We start from the raw sequence: 22003 nt of genomic DNA, 5'->3' as shown, positions 1-22003 counted from the left end.
TAATACATTTAGTGAAGTATGGTAAAATTGTTTGATGTTTACAATGTTATTGGTATTTTTACATTTAATCATCTTACTGATAGAGGGCTCTTGTTTATGATATTTATTTGGTAAAGTTAAATTATTACAAATTAAAATAAGGAAGTTGGTTTAACTGAATGTTATGCAAACTTTTCTTATTGCTATATCGTTGACTGAAATTCTTGTTTGAGGTGGTTGACGTCAGTGCTACAAAGTAGTTGTTTGACACATTTCATTATTACGGTTTATAAAAAAATGTACTTTGAAAAAGGCTTAGGTCAAAATTAAATAATTCTATATCGCGATTACAGCAATAATCCTTCTTCAAGACGCATGTCAAAATAATGATTAGCATTAGATTTAATTTTAAAAATGAAATATCTCCAAATAATACTCGGACACGTAATAACTACATCAGATTTTATTAATTGAAGTATCTTCAAATTCATAACGCAGATTAATAAACCGCATCTGATCTTTTTATAGTATCAAAATATATTCAGATTTATGAACAGTTAAATATCAGAACATTTATTTGTTTATTTGTATGTTGAATTTCGCGCAGAGCTGAGAGAAGGCTATCTGCGCAGCCATCCCTAATTTTGATGGACTAGAGGAAATTAAACTACTTAGTCAACACCTCCCACGAATGACTGTTGAAATAATCTTATCACGTCGAATAATGGAACTTGACCGCTATACTTATAAGGCACACATGGCCCCAATGTGCGGAGTGCTATTTGTTTTAACAGAAACGGGATATGGACCACAAACCTTCAGATCCACAATGCATCACTCTAATAAATAGGCCACCCATGACCCAGTCGTAAAATAAGGTATGTTCTTGATAGACAGGTATCTCAAATTTATATCTAAATTAGTACTGGAATGAGTCCTAGTTCCAGAAAGATAAATCACATATTACTTTTGGACTCGTATTGGGACTAGGCCTGTTTTTATTGATGAAATGCGTTTCTGTATTTCATTAGTTTGTTTTGAATTCCACACAAAGCTGTTGGAGAGCTATCTGCATTTCCTAATTTAGCTGTGACAGAGGGAAGGTAGCTATGGAACACCGCCCATCGTCAAATCTTGGGCTATTTCTTTACTATAGAATAATGGGATTGATCGTAACACTATAACGCCCCGACGGCTCAAAGAAGGAACATGTCCGTTGAAGAGGATTTGCATACGCGATCCACAGATTGCTAGTCGAGCGCCCCAACCACCAAGCCATGCTAGGCCCTCATCCGATTTTCGTCCAAATAAGTAGAGGTCAAGTTTTAAAATGAAAATCTCTTCATCGTATTCCGACTAGAATTATGCCAAAAATAATCGAAGTATTCGAATAAGTATCAGAGTTTGATCTGTTTTTCAAATATCTCAAGCTTTTATCGAGATAGTATCGGTTTATGGTGACGAAGTACCTTTATTTCGTATACTAGTACAAGGTGTTAGCATTTAGTTTACTTACGCTTTTAAAGATAATTAGATATGTATTGAGACAAATACTATTATTAGGCCTGCTTGTAATTAACAATAAAACATCACTAGATTTGTTGAACTTATAGGGAAGAGTACTACGAATGGTTTTAAAAGTATCGATATACAATAAATATTATATTTATTACGTTAATTTTCTCTCATTGTTTGGCCTTCTTATAGCAAGAATATGAGCAAAAAAGAATACTGAGACAATATGGAGAAATAATGTAAACGGCAGTATAAAGATAGCAGCCCGTGTGCCCAATCATGGAACAAAATGTGGTTTAGAGCGCCACAAGGTGTCATGTGAGGAAGTTATATTTATTTGCTGAGTCAGGCCACTGGAAAAAAGGTTTGTTCTTCTCATTCAGTTGCGAAGTGTACTGTCGGTTTCTTCTTTAATAATATGGTTAGTGTGTTCCCCTAAAAGCGTGTAATTTACATGGAAACTGACTCTGATATAATCTAGGTTTTGAGATTTATGTTTCTGGCTTAGAGGCGAGAATGCAGTAGACCAGGATTTAGTAGTGTAACGTAAAATTATTCTCGTATACCAATATCTTGTATTGCACACGTCAGATTTTAGACGGATATCGAAGCGAGATTTCTTCTGAAAAAAAAAAAGAATCAAACATACTCCTGTAACAAAGACGTGGAGATTTTCAGGAAAGAAAACAAAACAATGGCAGGATAACGAAAGCTCAATAAATCAGTTAATTATGATGATTTAATATAGGTAGAAAATCAATAAAACTGTGCATCCGTTGAAGGTCAGGTCAGACTTTATATAAGAGCTTAAAGGATGGATAGAGAAGATATATCTGAAACGTTTTCTAACTAACAGAAAAAAAAAAAAAAACTAATGCACATGTAGTAACAAATAGGCCCGGCATGGCCAGGTGGGTTAAGGCATTCGACTCGTAATCGAGGGTCGGGGTTCGAATTCCCGTCGCACCAAACATGCTCGCCCTTTTAGCCATGGGGGCGTTATAACGTGACGGTCAATCTCACTATTCGTTGGTAAAAGAGTAGCTTAAGAGTTGGCGGTGGGTGTTGATGACTAGCTGCCTTCCCTCTAGTCTTACACTGCTAAATTAGGGACGGCTAGCGCAGGCAGCCCTCGAGTAGCTTTGCGCGAAATAAAACAAAACAAAAAAGTAACAAATAATTTGAACTTTTATTTCCTCACGCTCATTAAGTTATTAACAGGGAGTAAAAAATTAAACTTGAAATGAAATAATGACTATTTTAAAAGCAAACCTCGAAAAAGAAAGAAAAACATTTGGTTTCTGAGCAACTAACAATCATTGAACTAGGACTAAAGTACAAAACACGTAGTCAGTTTTCAACGTTTTCCATGAATTTAATATCTGTATATATTATTGGCTTTATAAAGTAGGATTATATTCTACGATTCATACCGGTGATTTTCTAAAGTTGATTTGGGTTCATGCTGTTGATTTTGTATAATATCCACAGTGTTCAAACGAGTTAGTGGAATTGGCTCAATAAGTTGGACAAAAGTTTCTGTAAACAGCAAATATTTATTTAATTAAAATTCAAAGTGACTACGTATGTTTATTTTTGCCTTATTTAAGAGCAATATACTCAGCAATCTCTTTCAGTTATTTACAGACTGTTTAGTTTTTCAATGAAATTGTAACGTTGTCTTATCCTTTGTTCATATTTACAAGATAAAATATATAAAAAAAACGACTGAATATGTGTGTGAAAAAGTAAAGTTTTTTCGAATCATTTTAAAACACTTACAGGATTTTCTCTTTCGTCTATTCAATATTTGGTTTACAAAATGTTCCTCGCAAGAGTGTACGTAAAAGAGTGGAAGGGGTAGAAACGTTTACACCCCTTCTGATAAATGCAAGAAAGAACGAGGCTGAGTTTAATGCCGAGAAGTTAATTAACTAGAAATGCAAATGACTCGAGCGGCCACCTACAAATCTCTCATGAGCTGCGAGAGGCGAGAGTTGAGGGAGCGAACGTTCGAGTGCAATAATGGTAGCATCTTGACGTCATAGGAGAAAAGAGGAAGAAAATGACATTTGTCGCTGAGAAATTTTACCAGTAGAACATATCAATAGGTAACTGAGAATTACGTCTGAAGCTATGAAGAGTAATTAATCAGATGGATTTATAGAGATATTTCATGGGTTTAACTTTTGGAATAGCTTAAAACTAGAACCAAATGTATCAGCGACACACAGTGTTTCTCTGAAGTATCAGAAGTAAACGTTACTTGATCTACTTTTAATGAAATCTGCCAATTCTGAAAATAAAATCTATGATATCGTTTCGTTTCCAGTTTCGTTGCTCCAAACGAAGTTATTTGTTCTTGTCAGATTTAAGTCAGATATATTCAGAAGCTGTGATCAAGTAAATGTGACAGAGGATTTAAAAGATAAATGAAAGGAAAGAAATTTATAACAATTCATTTCGAGCTTTCTAGTCTAATTTAAACTTCTCAGACCAAAGTTGTGCATAATGTTCTGCCTATACACCCTCTAAGGTTTATGTTTAGCAACAACAAAAAACTCTGTAAATACGGTTTAATAAACGTCTTACATTATTTATTTTATACGATACGCTTTTTTTTTAACATAATATTCAAAATCACTAAACGTACTTTGTTCTAAATGTGAATATTATTATCCTGTTTATGAACTGTGAATTGCGTTTGCTAAAACGGAAAAAAGTATATATTCAAATAAATTTAAAAAGAAGTTTTAAGTTATCTGAAACAGGATGAATTAACATAAACCACAACAAAATGATTAGCCTAAAATGTTGTCGTAATTAATCTTTTTTTTCTCTATGTTTAAAATGTATTTAGCTTTGATTAAAAGAAGAATGAAAGAGATTTAGCAAAGTGTAATATTTAAAGTATAGACCACCGGTTAATAATCGTAGTAGCGTATAATATTTAAAGTATAATAATAACCGTTGTTATAGATGCGAATGATACAAAAGAATACAGTTATGCTATGTCATTCGTTCACTTGGATCACTAATTAACAATAGTCGAAGTAAAAAACTTGTTTTTTCCAAAATAATAACAATTTGCAAGAGAGATGGCATTGTTTAAATTTAGTAACATTTACACTTTATAGTTTCTGGGTTTTCCTGATACAGCAGTTTTAAATTTTCATTGAAGTTTTGGTTAGTTTTCGATACTTAAGAGTGTGTAATCAAAACTTCGGAGTTACTTTCTGTCTGAAGTGAAATGTCTCCAGCTATTTGAATTCATATGTTTTATTGCACGAGTAAGAAACTAGTTTCGTTACTGAGCGTAAAGTTTACACAGGGTGATATCTGTCTGTAATGTGCTTAAGGAGGGTATCGAAACCCGAATTTTAGCGTTATAAGTTCTCAGACAGATCACTGATCTGTAAGAAATCATATCAGTACATAGTCCCACGCGGGTTGTCTCGGCAATAGCCAGATAAGTGGTTAAGGCACTTCACTCGTAATCCAAGAGTCGCGGGTTCGAATCCCCTTCACATCAAACATGCTCACCCTTTCAGTCGTGGGGGCATTATAATGTTACGGTCAATCCCACTATTCATTGGTAAAAAAGTAGCCTCAGGTTAGCGGTGGGTAATGATGACTAGTTGACTTCCTTCTAGTCTTACATTACTAAATTAGGGACAACTAGCGCAGACAGCCCTCGTGTAGCTTTGCGCGAAATTCAAAACAAAGCAAATCCCCGTTGGTACAGCCGTTAGTCTACGGATTTATAACACTAAAATCAGAGGTTCGATTCCACTCGGTGGACTCAGCAGATAATCCAATGTGGCTTTGCTATGAGAAAACACACACAAAAACGCACATCAGTACATAATCACTGCAAAATAAGCGCCCAACAGTGGCACAGAATTATGCCTACTGATTTAGAACGCTAAAATCCAGGTTTCGATGCCCGTGATGGGCAGAGCACAGACAGCTCATTGTTTTGCTTTAAGCTTAACTTCAAAACAAACAAACAAAGAAAGATAAGTAGAATAGTACGCTAAGAGTATTTTCTACAAAGATAAGACACATTTAATGAAAATTCTTGTTGTTGTTTTTCTGCGAGAAAGTAGAGATGAAAATAATGTTTTTATATGATGTTAATTTTTCCCACGTTTTGAGACGGAAAACGTAATTTACTCCAACAGGTATCCGTGGTGTAAAAACAGTAAGTTGCATCATTACAATAAGATGGTAAGTATTAAATATTTTATATTATCAATGTAAACATATCTCTTCCTGAACTGCAATTTTATTAAGTGACTCTGAAATTCTATAAATTTAATCTCATTTTATATCCGTTATTGTGACTCTTTAACTAGTTGTAGAATTTTCTTAGTTCACTGAAATGTTTTTAAATAATTACGACCTTACAGGTTAATTGTTCAATTTTGATGCATGAGTTCAAAATACTCGTCTTAATTTTAAATCCAATAGCTTAAGAAACTACTGAAACGAAACATTGATCTGATATTATCAATGACTTAAAAAATCAACAAATTAAAGACCTTATTATAATGAAATTAAAGTTTTTAACCTTAAAAGTTGTGCTTGAACCCATCACTAGAAAGTGTTTTTTTTTTTTTTTCCGTATGTAATCTTATTCAGTTGTATTTGGTTTAGATTCTCTAAATCAACAAAATTAAAAGCTATGAGCAAATTATTCGATTATCTAAATTATCACGCCATCTTTTTGTATACGAAGTAATTATTTAATGAAATAAACGATAATAAATGGATTAATGCAAATTTATTTGAAAAAAAAGATTCCTTTGAAATTCTTGATGGCGAAGAAAAAAAAAATCCTTTTAGAACAATATATTCTTAAGTCGTTACCTTAAAGAATGTGTGAGAACGCTATGCAAATCTCAAGGTGGCCCAGCGTATAAATTAATACAATGAATTTCAATACATACAATGGAGTCTTCATGAATGTATTATGCGAAGTTTCTAATGGTGCGAACATCTCTTATTTATCTGTAACAGCACTCTGTTACAACACGTGGTTGTAGGTCTCTTTGTACATCGTATTTAGTGTGAATAGTAATATGTCGCCATGAATTTGACAAAAGAACGACGCATTGCATCTAGCCATACGTAACACTGGGGACTCTTCGTGACAGTAACAAGCTGTGGCTTTGTCTGGCGGGTGACACTGGGATTGGAAAAGGATCACTAGAAGGTCGGACGAACTGAGATGTTAGGCTTAGAGTTTGTGTGGTGTCGACACTATAATAACTGCTGATGTAACATCCGATATCAACACATGTCGCCTTTCGCGCATCGCAAAGCTCGAGCGATGGGCTTTGACACCATGGTGACGCCCTGCTTTTGTGTTTATCCTACTCCCCGGTTTTAGAGCCGTGGCGCTTTTGTGGCTTGCCATTGTCGCCCCACCTGGTGGAAAATTTGATAGTGCGCGGTTGTAATCCGTCTTTTCAGAAAGCGTTACTTTTTTCTACTTTCTAACGATAGTGTTTGTGGCCTTTTATCTACCGATGTAGCAATATGGACAGGGCAGAGCACTAGGGAAGGAACCTTGTGTGCTAACTTGAACTTTTGCATGTTATGTAACTAGCACGAAAACTTCACTGATAAATCCTGAAGTTGGAGTTTTATGTAACTAGCACGAAAACTTCACTGATAAATCCTGAAGTTGGAGTTCACTGTACTCCAGACTTTAAAATTAATACTGTCTCAACTTAGGCTAACAAGCGTTTTTGGTAAAAGAAGAAAAACAGGAGAATCATTCTACAGTTAATAAATTTTTAGAAAGTGAATTAAAAAAATGAAAGCTTGCTTGGGTAATCCTTATTGATTAAAAATATATCCATAGACAAAAATATGCATTAATCTAATTACGAACACATGGGACACATTCACACATTGATATATTCGAAAGCTGTTTTTACTGTCTGTCTAGGGTATTAAAGTGTAGTTGTGCAACGAGGTTTTCCAACTTTCTATGCACGGTATGTAAAAGCAAACTGACAAGGAAAGCCAACGTGACCTGAGTTTAAAACGTTTGTGCTACGAATAACTGATCTCAGGCGTCACTATAGGCTGCAATAGATAGTCGCTAATGTTTGGTACGTGTGTGTGTGTTTATTTTTATAGCAAAGTGACATAAAACTATCTGCTGTCTTCACCGAGAGGAATCGAATCCCCGATTTTATCGGTGTTAGTTGGTAGACTTACAGCTGTCACACCTGGGGACTTTTGATACAATGAATAGTGGTAAAATGTATTACACATTAAAAAATCGCCACTATTTGACACAGTACATAACAGTCGTATTCGTAGGTCGTATTGGATATATGTCGTCATGTATTAGGTCTCATTTGATACTCATTATATTGTTTTGTTTGTTATAGTGATAATTGCTATTGTAGGTCTCGCTGGAAGCTTGTTATTTGGTAGGTGTAAGTCTAGATAACGTCACACTAGGTAAGCTCTATTGTATGTAACATATGGTAGTTAGTATACTGTATGACATACTAGGTGTTTATCCATAGTGGTTTTTGTAGATTACGTCACACTTAATAAGGGTTACTGCTTGTTATTTTTTTATGGTTGTCACACTGGGTAGTCACTGATATGCCACATTAAGCAAGTGTTAATGTATGTCACATTTGATGGGTATTTTTAAAGGCCATACTGGGAAAACGTTACATTATGTCACATTTCTTAGTAGCTATTGTTTTCATATTGCATGTTATGAGTTTCTGCCATTGTGTGTCTTGTTGCTGTAAGTCAACACTGGGTGCTCGGCACGATATATTTTACTGAGAAGACAGGATGTTTGCCACGGTATATTTACTGGGAAGACGCTAGTAGCATGCTCAGTGGGTGCTTGTCAAGGCATATTTTACTGGTAAGACGCTAGTAGCATGCACACTGGGTGCTTGTCATGGTATATTTTACTGGTAAGACGCTAGTAGCATGTTCAGTGGGTGCTTGTCATGGTATATTTTACTGGTAAGACGCTAGTAGCATGCTCAGTGGGTATTCCTCATAGAATATATGTTTCTAGATAGACGTTACTATATATTATCGTGTTTAACTATAAATTTTGATACAACCAAAGAGAAGTGTAAGAAGCCGATTACGCGTGCTTAACTCTATGTAACTTGCTCAGTTCAGTGGTCAAGGTAAGTCCTGAGACAGTAAATGTATTAACAAACTGTCTGTATCTTGCTTCCTTATTTCACTGTGAAAAAGACACAGTTATTCTATGAAATCAGTTTGCATTTACCTATTAAAGTGCATTTTGTAAATAGTTTAAAATCAGTGTAAGTATAATTAATTACAAACAGCTTGAAATTTAATCTCGGATCATTAGTATCTGAAAGAGTAAATGTTAAAACAAGAAAACACGTGATTTTAATCAAAACTTGTGTTTTATAAAACGTACTATATACAGTCCTTTCGTTATATATATTCGACCCAGTGGCACATCACTATGTGTACGATCATATATCGCTAGAAATAAGGTTTTGATACTCGTGGTGGGCAGAGCACAGATAGTCCCTTGTGTAGCTTTGTGTTTAATAACAAACAATGACATCGTTATATATAATGTTATCCTATTTCATTAACAACACTATTTTATGGATGATATATATATATATAATAAGAAATGTAACATTACAGCTGGAGACAGCATGACTAGACTATGAATCCGAGTGTTTATGGTTCGCGACTCGTTGCCCAAAACAAATATTCGTTTTTTTTTTCAAAGTATTGAGCAAAGGGTACACAAAGCTACTTTATTTCAGTGTTTTCTCCCAAAGCAACACAAGGACTACCAGCATAGTCGCTTGTAATTTTGCAGTGATAAACTAGAAGGGAATCAACAGCATCTACCCCAGGCTCTTGGGCTATTCTTGCTTTCCGAATAATGGAATTTGACTATTATTTTTACAGCACACCGGCGATCCCAACTGCGAAACGCTTATATTGCGTTAATAGACACGAACTACGAACCAGTGATTCCTCATTCATGTATGCTGATTCAAGGACACATCCGGTTCAAACAAATGAAGTGCATTATTTAAAGGCCTGCATTTCATGTAAAGTATATGAGAGAAACATTAAAAATATGTTATGATAAAACAGCAAAAATACAATGTCAAGCACAGTTGTAGCAGAATAAATAACCATGAATGAGTCTGTAGGCAGAAATAAAAGGTTTGAACATATATCAATAAAGAATGGTGTACGACGAAGTATATAGAGTGTGATTAGTACGATACTAGTGTACGAAACATTTAAGGAAACTTGATTTTGGTGTCAGTACGAGATTCAGCAAACTTGGTAACTTATGTATCCCGGTCACACCAAACATGCTCGCCTTTTCAGCCGTAGGGGCATTATAATGTGACGGTCAATCCCACTATTGGTTGGTAAAAGGCTGTGGGTGATGATGACTAGCAGCCTTCCCTTTAGTCTTACACTGCTAAATTAGGGATGGCTAGCGCAGATAGCCCTCGTGTTGCTTTGCCCGAATTTAAAAAAACAAACAAACTTAAGTATCCTTTGAAGTTGTAACAGAAACTGAAGAACGAATAACTTACTAATATAGAAAATAGTTTGTCTTTTTAACACAGTTATCCAATAATTGGAATTGCTCTTTTCTATGAGTCGAAATATAATAACATTTTATTAATACAGCACTATTGTTATCCCTCAATTTCGGTCCATTCTTCAGCGATTCAGACTACAGGTATATTTTACTAATACAACACTCTGATTATCCAGTAATTATGCTGTATATTTTTGTGACTGAATATACAGAATTTTTTAAATAATATAAGTCAATAATTATCCAGTAATTGGATGCATCGTTTTATGACTCAGAATACGGTTATTTTTTTTAACACAGCACTCGGGGTACATCTTTTTGTCACTGTTAGTATTGAGTGTGTAAACCTAAACGGTCGACAAATGAGTCTGTAAATTTTTCTTTGTTACAATACATTTTGGCTTTTCTTCGGGATTAACAATAGCCCCAGGTGTCTCAAAACCCAGCCAATTTGTCAGGATTGGTTGGAACTCCCATTGCACGCGCGCCCAAAGCAACTTGACACTCAAGATAGTCACCAAACACCGGCCGCGTCCGCGTTCTTGCCGCGTGCATGATGTTTCACTTTCGTGCGGTATTATGCATCCAGAACAACAGGCATTTCAACGCTTGACGTGAAAACAATAGACGCGTCACGTACTGCAACAATGAAGGTCAAATGTCATAGAAACATTAAGTGAAAAAATCTGTCTTCGATTTTATTCAAAATTTTCTGACGCACCTAAGAATATAACTTTTTCGTTGATTTACATCGAACGTCGTCTGGAGGAATAGTTTTGTATATCATAAATGTATAGTAGTGTCTTATGTACACTGCTTGCTTTACTTCATTGTATTTAAAAAAATTGATTTACATCATTTCATGAGAATGCCAAGTATTACACATTTTTACTTTACACCATTGTATAAAAATGTCTACTATTACAAAGTTTTCCTTTACACAATTCATAGAAATATCTAGTTTTACAAATTTTGCTTTACACCATTGTATAAAAATGTATAGTTTTACAAATTTTTCTTTTCATCATTGTATAAAAGTATCTAGTTTTACAAATTTTGCTTTACACCATTGTATAAAAATGTATAGTTTTACAAATTTTTCTTTTCATCATTGTATAAAAGTATCTAGCTTTACAAAGTTTACTTTACACCATTGTATAAAATATCTAGTTTTACAAATTTTGCTTTACGTCATTGTATAAAAGTTTTTTTACCACAAACTTATTCTTTGCTCCATTGCATAACGATGTATATCATTATAAAGTTTTGCTTTACGCTATTTAAAAAACAAAATTTTGTTACCAGGTTGTGGTAGGTATTATGTATTGCTTTCCGTATTCTATACTTTCCGAAATTGTCCATCAATGAAGATTGTCAGCTGTATGCTGTGAAATATCTAGTATATAAGCGTGTATCAATTCCAAGAAACATTTTATTATAATCAGGCGAAAAGTATATCATACTTGTGATTGGTTACTATTTCATTTTTATTTTCTCTTTTTTTTCATTACCTTTCTTATCTTCAGAAAATAATATTGTAAACGAAAGGAAATTAAAGCTTTAATTAACAATCGTTTTAAAATGGGTAAAATTATGCATTTTACTGAACAAATATTTATTTATTATAGTTGGTTTACCAGCGAACGGAAAATTTCTAAAATTTAGAGAATTTGCAACGTTCGAAAATAATCTACAGATAAAGATCAGCATATAGGAATTGAAAAAAAACAAACGATATACAAAATAAAAAGGGTTGATAGAATAATAGAGCCTATAACTATCTATCAGTTTTCGCAATTGAAAGATATAGTTTGTTCTCTGCAAGCTGTTTAAGAGAAATTAGAAAGAACCATATCATTATTTCAGGGGTAGATCCAGAATTTTCCAAAATGGGTTCAAAAGAATGGATAAAGAAGTCAGAGAGGAGCTTCATTCCTTCTGGAAAGCTCGAGATTTAGAAGACTGAAAATTTTCGACGACCAACATCTGATATTTTCCATTAGTGTTTGCCCGCCAGTCTCATTAAAAAATTAGCAGTTAGAAATTCAAACAACCAACACTTTCAGCTATATCACCGAGAAAGTTCTTACTTTCATTTAAGATCTGTTAACGTCAGAATTTTGAAGTTAACCTGGAATCAACTTATATCGAGATCGGATCGCTGATAGGTTACAAAAAGATTGGAAACTATGATAATTATAACGATGAAAAAGGACTCCTTTAACATGTATTGGATTTTAAATCGACCTTAATATTTTAGAATAAAATATCCTTTACGCCTGTCTTCAACATTTTGCAAATTACCGACAACTCGTTCATCCTTCCAGCATACATTATCTCAGAAATCACATTTCTACCACTTAAATCTCCACGTCTCTATTTATTTTTGACTCTGATTTGTTTTTCGTAGTGAAACAGTAGGGTACGGACCTTACCCAGGATCCGCGACAGAAGTTTTAGTCAGGATCATATATAAACTTCCAACACAGTTGAATGAATTATAGAAGTACCTTGTATTCGCTGTGCGGATATAAATAAGCATTAATGATTGTGTAAATCATTCATTCGTAAATATATCACTGGGAAAAACCTAGAGCTTACAGCACGTGCTGTTGGATTGTAATTTCAAATAAGGAAATCGTTCACATTGTAACTAGTATCTACAAGTCTTTAATTTAATATTTGAATATTTTTAGTTTATGGTTGCTAAGCAATTCTTAGATGTATTAATTCGAAATTCTGAAATCTCTGTTTTTTACAGTAGCTAAGCTATGTTTAAGTGTTGATTTAAAGAAAAATTCCATTTTTCTTTTCTTTTTTTACACTAATGAAACTTCTTTCTACATCAATACCTGTGAATAATAATATAAACCTAAGGTCATTATAAAAAATGTATGATAATTCATACCGAATACTGTTTCGATCTTTTAGGGCAGTTCTTCACTAATGAAGAACTACATTATTAAAATCGAGCACTGAACGTTTTTAGGAAGCGTTGTGGTAAGAAGACGCCATCTTAAAACATGGAAGTGAAATATTAAGCAACGTACGAGGAAGAATAGTCACCATTAAATCACTTAAATGTGTTGTTCTTTACAATTCAGACACATAGAAGCCGAGAGAAAGAGCCAGGAATAATGGCCTAAAAGGTGGTGTGTATTATACAGTTCAATTACCTGTATAGCTTTCTAGCCTGTAAAATACAACGTTTTGTATTATGTTTCAACAAACGTGGTGTAATTTATCATTAACATAATCAATTTTTTACTGATTGTAGTATGTTAAACAATGCAAACTAGAATTAACGTAACTGTTCTTTAAGCTTTAAGTGTATATTCTAAGTTTTATATAACGGATATCCAACTTACAGAATCGAAAGTTTACTCTAGTGTTCATACTACAAGTCTAAAAACACTGTTGTTTTGTTACCAAGCATTAGACACATACAACTCACCTGACACGATCTAGTCGTCTTGTTTTACAGACAAGGCTCCCCTGGAACAAGTTCTCGTCATCAACAAGAACACATTGCGGACATCACGTGGGCTGTTTCTTTTTGTACTGTTTTCTAACAACATTTTCATATTCAATAGATTCCAATACTTTTATTCTATAGATGAGAATACTGTATTACAAACACATAATTCTTTTCGTATAAATTGGATTTTTTTCTTTTATCAGATGAACAGTATTAACATAGTCCCATATTAGTCGAGCTTCAGAATAATTTAAATAAATCCGAACCTGGCCCGTTGTTAACTTTAACAAATATCTAACAAGTGCAACTTTTTCAGTTTTTATTTCTCAGCACGATACTGGAGAAAAACTCAAAGTTCATCTTTTATGTCTCTGACCAATATTTAAAAAGTCTACCCTGACACCACCTGACAATCGATGATAGTTGAGATAAATAGATCAGACCAGAAAATGTTTATTTTTCCTCTGACTAACACTTATTGAAGACTGCCCTTAACAAAGTAAACAGGTAAGTATCTATTCCAACACCACTTGACAACTGATAACAGTTGAGATAACTAGTAAAAACAGGTTGTCATATCTTTTGTTACTGGTGGATACTTAACAGTAGATGCTGCTGTCTTGAACGTAATGAGCAAATATAAATATATTCTGATGATGCATGACATTTAATGGCAATCGAACCAAGTTGGCATTTTTTTCGTCGTTTCCTGTGGACTTTAAAGGAGATTGTCTTCAGAACGCAACCTGACAATAGGTGATGATTGTGTTAAGACAAGAAATTAGTGGATAAATAATCAACTCTTCAGACACTGCTCAGGATATGATGGTAGTTGAGGTGATTTACAAGAACAAGTAGTCCTGTATTTTGTCTCTGGTAGACATTCGAAAAAGAGGCCATCATCAATACGCTTTCTGATTGCTGTTGATTTTTGGTAAGTGTAGAATCATAGATGACTGTCATTATATTTTGATACTAGGCTGTTTTTGTTGCAGGTGGTACTTTGTACCATAAATAGAGAACCGTATTTTTTAATACTGGGGTATTTGTGCACAAAAAAAACAAACGTTAAACAACCATGGTTCTCTAAGAATTCACGCATGCTACTAAATAGAGAGCCTTGTTCAGAACGGACTTGAAGAACTTCCGGCGACCTGTCTAGAGAAAAGACGGCATAAGCGCGCTAGTTTCGGTCTTTACGTGCCTTACTGGCTCTAGCGCACGCGACGGCTAACCGGGCAATGATGGCGAAAAGCCACGCACGGCGTTTCTTGTATTCGTTTGTAATTATATGCAACTATAGGTTCATCTGCATTGCAATAGGGCCATTGCTGGCAGATAATTATCAAGTTAATATGGAGTAGCAGCGAAGGCGTGGAAGGAGCCAGTTAAGTGAATGAATTAAAGCTGCAGAGGTCGGTTGATGCTCACAGTACTGACAGTGGGGAAAGGTTGGAAGTCAAAATAAACCCAGGTTTCAGCCTTGGTCTCATTTACAACTGAAATCTTTGTGTGGCTTCTGAATATAAAGTTGAGTGCGGGCTGAGAGCTGATGCCTGATCCCATCTCATGCAATTCGATCAAATCTTCATACATTTTAAAAAGGCTTCCTTGTTTTGATAAACATATTCTGGAAGAAGGCAGGGAGGGGTGATTACACAGAGGCTGCTGCATCCCAAGTACCGATCCGGGACGAATTTCAAATACGTACGTTTGGAGTAAAAGGAGAAACTACACGGGGCTCCAAGTAGCCTGTCACTGAATGTATGAATACATGTTTGAATAAGTTATAAGTATTAGTGAAGTTCTCCCGTATAAATATGCTGCTTATTATTATAGTTTACATGCACAGTTGTGTACATAATCAGAAAAGACATGCAGTGAGTGAAGTCTGAAGAATACTGAATGAAAAAGAGAAATTACTTTACATAGACGTGATATATAAGACAACACTGCAATTATTTAGAAAAGTGTTATATCTTAGTATCTCCACTTCCATGTTTTTAATTCTAAGCAAATAAAAAATAAATAAAAAACACAAGCGAAATATCGTCACACACACACTGTGTAGACTTCCATCGTTTTAGTCCTCTGAAAAAAAATCCGGTGGATAACACATTCGAGTAAATAGAGATTTTAAAACACCTCTACGTAAATTCATTCCTAACTCTACACCTGTATTTTACTAAACTGGCACAATGGTATTTGAGCTTAATATGGATCATGCTTAGAAATTATATCTGATGATTGACAGTCATAGGATAATGTTTGTTTGTTTGTTTTTGAATTTCGCGCAAATGTATACGAGGGTTATCTGCGCTAACCGTCCCTAATTTAGCAGAGTAAGACTAGAGGGAAGGCAGCTACTCATCACCACCCACCGCCAACTCTTGAGCTACTCTTTTACCAACGAATAGTGGGATTGACCGTCACATAATAACGCCCCCACGGCTGAAAGGGCGAGCAATTTTGGCGCGACGGGGATGCGAAACCGCTACCCTCAGAACACGAGTCGCACGCCTTAACACGCTTGGCCATGCCGAGCCAAACCGAATCAACTTTCCGTTCTTCATTTTACTCTTTTAACAAAAAGAATCCAAACATGTTAATAAACTAAATACAGTCACATGTATTGGGGAATATATCGTCGTAAATGTTAATATTTTTTGTATCACGAAAGTTTTTAATGAATTATTATCATTAGAAATATTAAATCTTATAACGTCATCGATAGATGTCACTTTAGAATTATAAAAAAATCGATGATAGATAATGTTGTAAATGATATGGTTTTTCAGTGAATATAATCATAATTATGAATATTATAACAATAACTGATGATGTCATTTATATATTCTAATATAGTTATTCATGTATATTGTTGTGCTATGGATATTTTGACAGCTAGTGTTATTAGAACAATGATTATTCTGGTTTAAAACATAAATTTTATTTCCTGCAGTTATGGACCTATCGTAACCTTCTAGTTAGCGTTCTTTACTATGGATTTGATGTTCTATAATTCTGTCCGTTCATCACCAAGAAAGAGGGAGAAAAGTAACTTCACACTTCAAGTTCATGTGTGCGTTATAGGAGTGTTGGTTAAGCCCACTATACTGTCTGATAAGAGTAACCTCATGAGTATTTTAGACCGACCAGAATGATCAGTTTCAAAAAGGTAATAAGTAAATATATATTTTTCTCTCTTTCTCTTCAGAAAGAATATTTATCCATTCCATCCTTTTAAATTAGTCCCCCCGCTAGTACAGCGGTAAGTCTACGGATTTACAACGATAGAATCAACGGTTCGATTCCCTTCGGTGGATTCAACAGAGAGCTCGATGTGACGTTGCTAAAAGTAAACAAACAAATACACACACACCCATCTTTTTGAATTACAATTAGTTCTAAATCGAATATTTAAAAAATTCCTGAAGTTAATTGAGAGCCGGAGGCGGGTTGTGAAACTGCAAATTTTCCTTAACTTTTATGGTAAGTATTTTAGGATCCCTCCACAATATACGCCGTATTCTAATCAGCTGCATACTCTATCTACGCCATCTGTGAATGTTATCAAATTATACGTTTCACTGTCTCAGTGAACATCGCAGGTTTTATTAGAGGAAACGCACGAACTATGAAATGTTTCTCATTCTAACATCTGAATGTATGTGTTTATCTGAGGTTGACCGTTCATATGACAATAACAATGCTTCAAACATACGTTTATTCCATTTAAATACGTTGTACCTATTTTGAAAGATTACAGTTTTGTGTAACGAATAGACAATGTAGTTTTGCGATCCAGAAAGATAAGAAATATGATTAGTAAGGTTTAGAGACTTTGGCAAACAGAGCTTAATCCTCCTGTAGTTTAGCAATGTTCGTTTTCTGACACGGGAGTTTTCCTGAACAAATATGCTCTATGTAGAGACTCGTTACCTATCAGTGATGTCTGTTTATCAGCGGCTCGTTAGCGACGGCTACTTCTCCACCAAGTCATTAGCTCAAATCTGCACTAGCCGGAACACCCAAAGGGAGGGACTGTCCACGTGTTTCCGGTAGCTCTAAGACTGACCGCTCTGACGACAAGTTAAACGATGAAGTAATGATCAAGAAATCACGTCAATTAGCCTTGCCTAACCAATTTGCAGGATTCTGTCATGGATTTGTGACTATACAAGAAGAAAGGTGGGTCTTGTGTTCATTTTAGGAGATTCTTCTACTGAAGTGAGTTAGCGTTAGAATAGTAATTGATGAAAATATGTGACTACCTATTCTTTTATTGCTTATCGGAGGTTTGTCTTTGTTTTATTATCTCAAGATAAACTTGTAAACGTAAACTACATAAAACGATTTTTAAATACGTGTGCATGTGCAAACTGACTACTTTATTTGGTTTATGGTATTTTAGAGTTGTTTTTTTGTTATTATTATTACTTGTGTGATAAATGTAAACTAAACAATGGAGTTCTTAAAATGGACTCACAGGAAAGTCTCAAGCGGGGAAAATACACAAAATATATAATGTTATAAAATTACAAGGTATTTAATACAGTTAAAGAATTTAGTACCTATAGATTCAATGGATGGGGCCTCAGTCAGGATGAAGACTGTTCTGGTCGAAGGTGGGTGGCTTGTAACGAGAAAAATTGGGGCTCTATGTATCTTATTGTTTCGGATATGTAAGGGAAAACAATGTTTATTTTAAAAAATATATCATTTTACTAATAAAGTAAATTATTGTGAAAACACACCTTGCTCTTAACTTAGTGGGGTTATTTCTAGTTTCACAAATCGTGTAACAAAAACGACACGTAAATGAATAATTAAAAAAAAGAGGAATACTGAAGTGTATGTTTGAATTACGTTACATAAACAGAAGCAAATAAAAGAATCAAGTTATAATGTCACAAAACGGAAATATATTAGTGAATTACATAAACAAGAATAACACATATGTAAATTACCTTATAAAAATGGAATTTTTTTACATTAATGCCTTATAAAATCAGTGGTATAGAGGTGAATCGTGCAATAAAACCAATAATATTCAATTGAATCACGCAATGAGAAACAATAGTGCAGATGTCACACACACACAGGCATATAATTCAAATTTCGTACTTTATTTGGGATTGAAGTTTAATAAACTGAGCATTACAAGCTGTTTGTTTTAACGAAGAGGTGGATGGTTAGATCTTGATTTTGGACAACACTGGAGGACACATTACTCCATATTCACTCGCAACTTGGTTCTGAGTAAGCTACCCATTCAGCCATATTATATTGTTGGTGGCGTATTTAGTCTCTTTAACATCGAGGGTATTATACAGGAAGTGGACAAACCGGAAGCAAGGCACGCACGTGCTGAGTATGCGGATTGACTCCTGATTCAGTGGCAAATGCCCCTTTAAAACGTTTCCTAAATGTGGCGGGGAGTTATGGAAGCAGAAACTGAGATTTTCCGGAAAACTGTGATCATTAATCAAAAGCAAAGGACGTAAAAAACAAGACAGTTTAGATGCATGGTATCAATTCCTCTAATGGGTAGCGAGAAGTGTCACCTACCTTGCCAATATGATTGATCGAGCACGCGCCACCCCAAAATTTTAAGTCCCTCTAATAGGTGGGTGGTGGTTTCATGCATGCAGATCTTCTTCGGCTGAAATTGAGGTCTTGGTTGTCCTCAGTGAGGCGACGGCTGCAAGCACAGCGTTTCTAAAACAATTTATAACACGTGCGACGACAACGTACCCTACTTGTGTTCCGCAACACCGCTGACGACACCAGTGTGGTTTCAGCCTTGTCGAGTTGTCACACAGTTGCCTTAGATCAAACTCGAGTTAACGTTCTAAATGAAATTTAAATTCTCCTCCCTCCCATACACATGATTCTTGTAATTTATGGCCTATTCACAAGCGATTACACCCAGAAATGCTCGTTCCAAGAATTGCTCCAGACAGGAACGCTGAACGCCGTACTCGAACAATATTAGGACAGAATGGATTAACAGTCAACATGACTTCACTAGCTCTCAGTAAAATAAGTGTACTAAAAGAAATAGCACAAAAATCATTTGGTGTTTTCAAAAAAAATAATAATTAAAGAGTTTGCGGACCCCAGAGTAAAAATTCAGATGTTCCACTGAAATATTTGCAAAAAAGTTAAACATAAATGGGTACTGATATGGGTATTAACACTTTAAATGGGTACTGATATGGGTATTAACACTTTTATTGATAAGCAGAGAACGACGTTTCGACCTTCCTGGCTATCTTCAGATTAACAATAAAAGTGTTAATACCCATGCCAGCCGTTCCGAGATACATTTTTATGGCCCGTCATGGCCAGGTGGGTTAAGGCGTTCGACTCGTAATCTTTGTGACTAGTTGCTTTCCCTCTTGTCTTATACTGCAAAATTAGGGATGGCTAGCGCAAATAGTCCTCGAGTAGCTTTGCGCGAAATTAAAAAACAAACAATACATTTTTATTTCAAGTGGTTTTCTTATCATCAAGAATAAGTGAGTACTACAGCAGGTAGCTTATCATCAAGAATAAGTGAGTACTACAGCAGGTAGCTTATCATCAAGAATAAGTGGGTACTACATCAGGTAGCTTATCATCAAGAATAAGTGGGTACTACATCAGGTTTCTTATCATCAAGAATAAGTGAGTACTACATCAGGTAGCTTATCATCAAGAATAAGTGGGTACTACAGCAGGTAGCTTATCATCAAGAATAAGTGGGTACTACAGCAGGTTTCTTATCATCAAGAATAAGTGAGTACTACATCAGGTTTCTTATCATCAAGAATAAGTAGGTACTACATCAGGTAGCTTATCATCAAGAATAAGTGGGTACTACAGCAGGTTTCTTATCATCAAGAATAAGTGGGAACTACAGCAGGTTTCTTATCATCAAGAATAAGTGAGTACTACATCAGGTAGCTTATCATCAAGAATAAGTGGGTACTACATCAGGTTTCTTATCATCAAGAATAAGTGAGTACTACAGCAGGTAGCTTATCATCAAGAATAAGTGGGTACTACAGCAGGTTTCTTATCATCAAGAATAAGTGGGAACTACAGCAGGTTTCTTATCACCAAGAATAAGTGGGTACTACAGCAGGTTTCTTATCACCAAGAATAAGTGGGTACTACAGCAGGTTTCTTATCATCAAGAATAAGTGAGTACTACAGCAGGTAGCTTATCATCAAGAATAAGTGGGTACTACAGCAGGTTTCTTATCATCAAGAATAAGTGAGTACTACATCAGGTAGCTTATCATCAAGAATAAGTGGGTACTACATCAGGTAGCTTATCATCAAGAATAAGTGGGTACTACAGCAGGTTTCTTATCATCAAGAATAAGTGGGAACTACAGCAGGTTTCTTATCATCAAGAATAAGTGAGTACTACATCAGGTTTCTTATCATCAAGAATAAGTGAGTACTATATCAGGTAGCTTATCATCAAGAATAAGTGGGTACTACAGCAGGTTTCTTATCATCAAGAATAAGTGGGTACTACAGCAGGTAGCTTATCATCAAGAATAAGTGGGTACTACAGCAGGTAGCTTATCATCCAGAATAAGTGGGTACTACAGCAGGTAGCTTATCATCAAGAATAAGTGGGTACTACAGCAGGTAGCTTATCATCAAGAATAAGTGTTAACTACAGCAGGTAGCTTATCATCCAGAATAAGTGGGTACTACAGCAGGTAGCTTATCATCAAGAATAAGTGGGTACTACAGCAGGTAGCTTATCATCAAGAATAAGTGAGTACTACAGCAGGTAGCTTATCATCAAGAATAAGTGAGTACTACAGCAGGTAGCTTATCATCAAGAATAAGTGGGTACTACAGCAGGTAGCTTATCATCCAGAATAAGTGGGTACTACAGCAGGTAGCTTATCATCAAGAATAAGTGGGTACTACAGCAGGTAGCTTATCATCAAGAATAAGTGGGAACTACAGCAGGTAGCTTATCATCCAGAATAAGTGGGTACTACAGCAGGTAGCTTATCATCAAGAATAAGTGGGTACTACAGCAGGTTTCTTATCATCAAGAATAAGTGAGTACTACATCAGGTAGCTTATCATCAAGAATAAGTGGGTACTACATCAGGTAGCTTATCATCAAGAATAAGTGGGTACTACAGCAGGTTTCTTATCATCAAGAATAAGTGGGAACTACAGCAGGTTTCTTATCATCAAGAATAAGTGAGTACTACATCAGGTTTCTTATCATCAAGAATAAGTGAGTACTATATCAGGTAGCTTATCATCAAGAATAAGTGGGTACTACAGCAGGTTTCTTATCATCAAGAATAAGTGGGTACTACAGCAGGTAGCTTATCATCAAGAATAAGTGGGTACTACAGCAGGTAGCTTATCATCCAGAATAA

At 35.1% G+C, this 22003-nt stretch overlaps 1 protein-coding gene across 14 annotated transcripts in view; it reads right to left on the bottom strand.

Annotated features, from left to right (window-relative positions):
* The window catches only part of LOC143229248 (POU domain, class 3, transcription factor 4-like), a 299882-nt gene that overhangs the window by 72492 nt on the left and 205387 nt on the right, over positions 1 to 22003 (bottom strand). Inside the window, exon 1 of one of the 14 annotated variants that reach the window (XR_013015761.1) lies at positions 13569 to 14864. The exons of the other annotated variants lie outside the window; for them this stretch is intronic. The gene's annotated coding sequence lies outside the window, so the exon portion shown is untranslated. Of the gene's footprint in view, positions 1 to 13568; positions 14865 to 22003 lie in introns of those variants that run through there. 14 annotated transcript variants of the gene reach the window in all.

This window comes from Tachypleus tridentatus, chromosome 10 (genome assembly GCF_004210375.1).
Source record: "Tachypleus tridentatus isolate NWPU-2018 chromosome 10, ASM421037v1, whole genome shotgun sequence".
In the NCBI taxonomy this organism is placed as follows: Eukaryota; Metazoa; Arthropoda; class Merostomata; order Xiphosura; family Limulidae; genus Tachypleus; species Tachypleus tridentatus.
The sequence above is the reverse complement of the archived record's forward strand: the minus strand, read 5'-3'. Positions and strand labels throughout refer to the sequence as shown.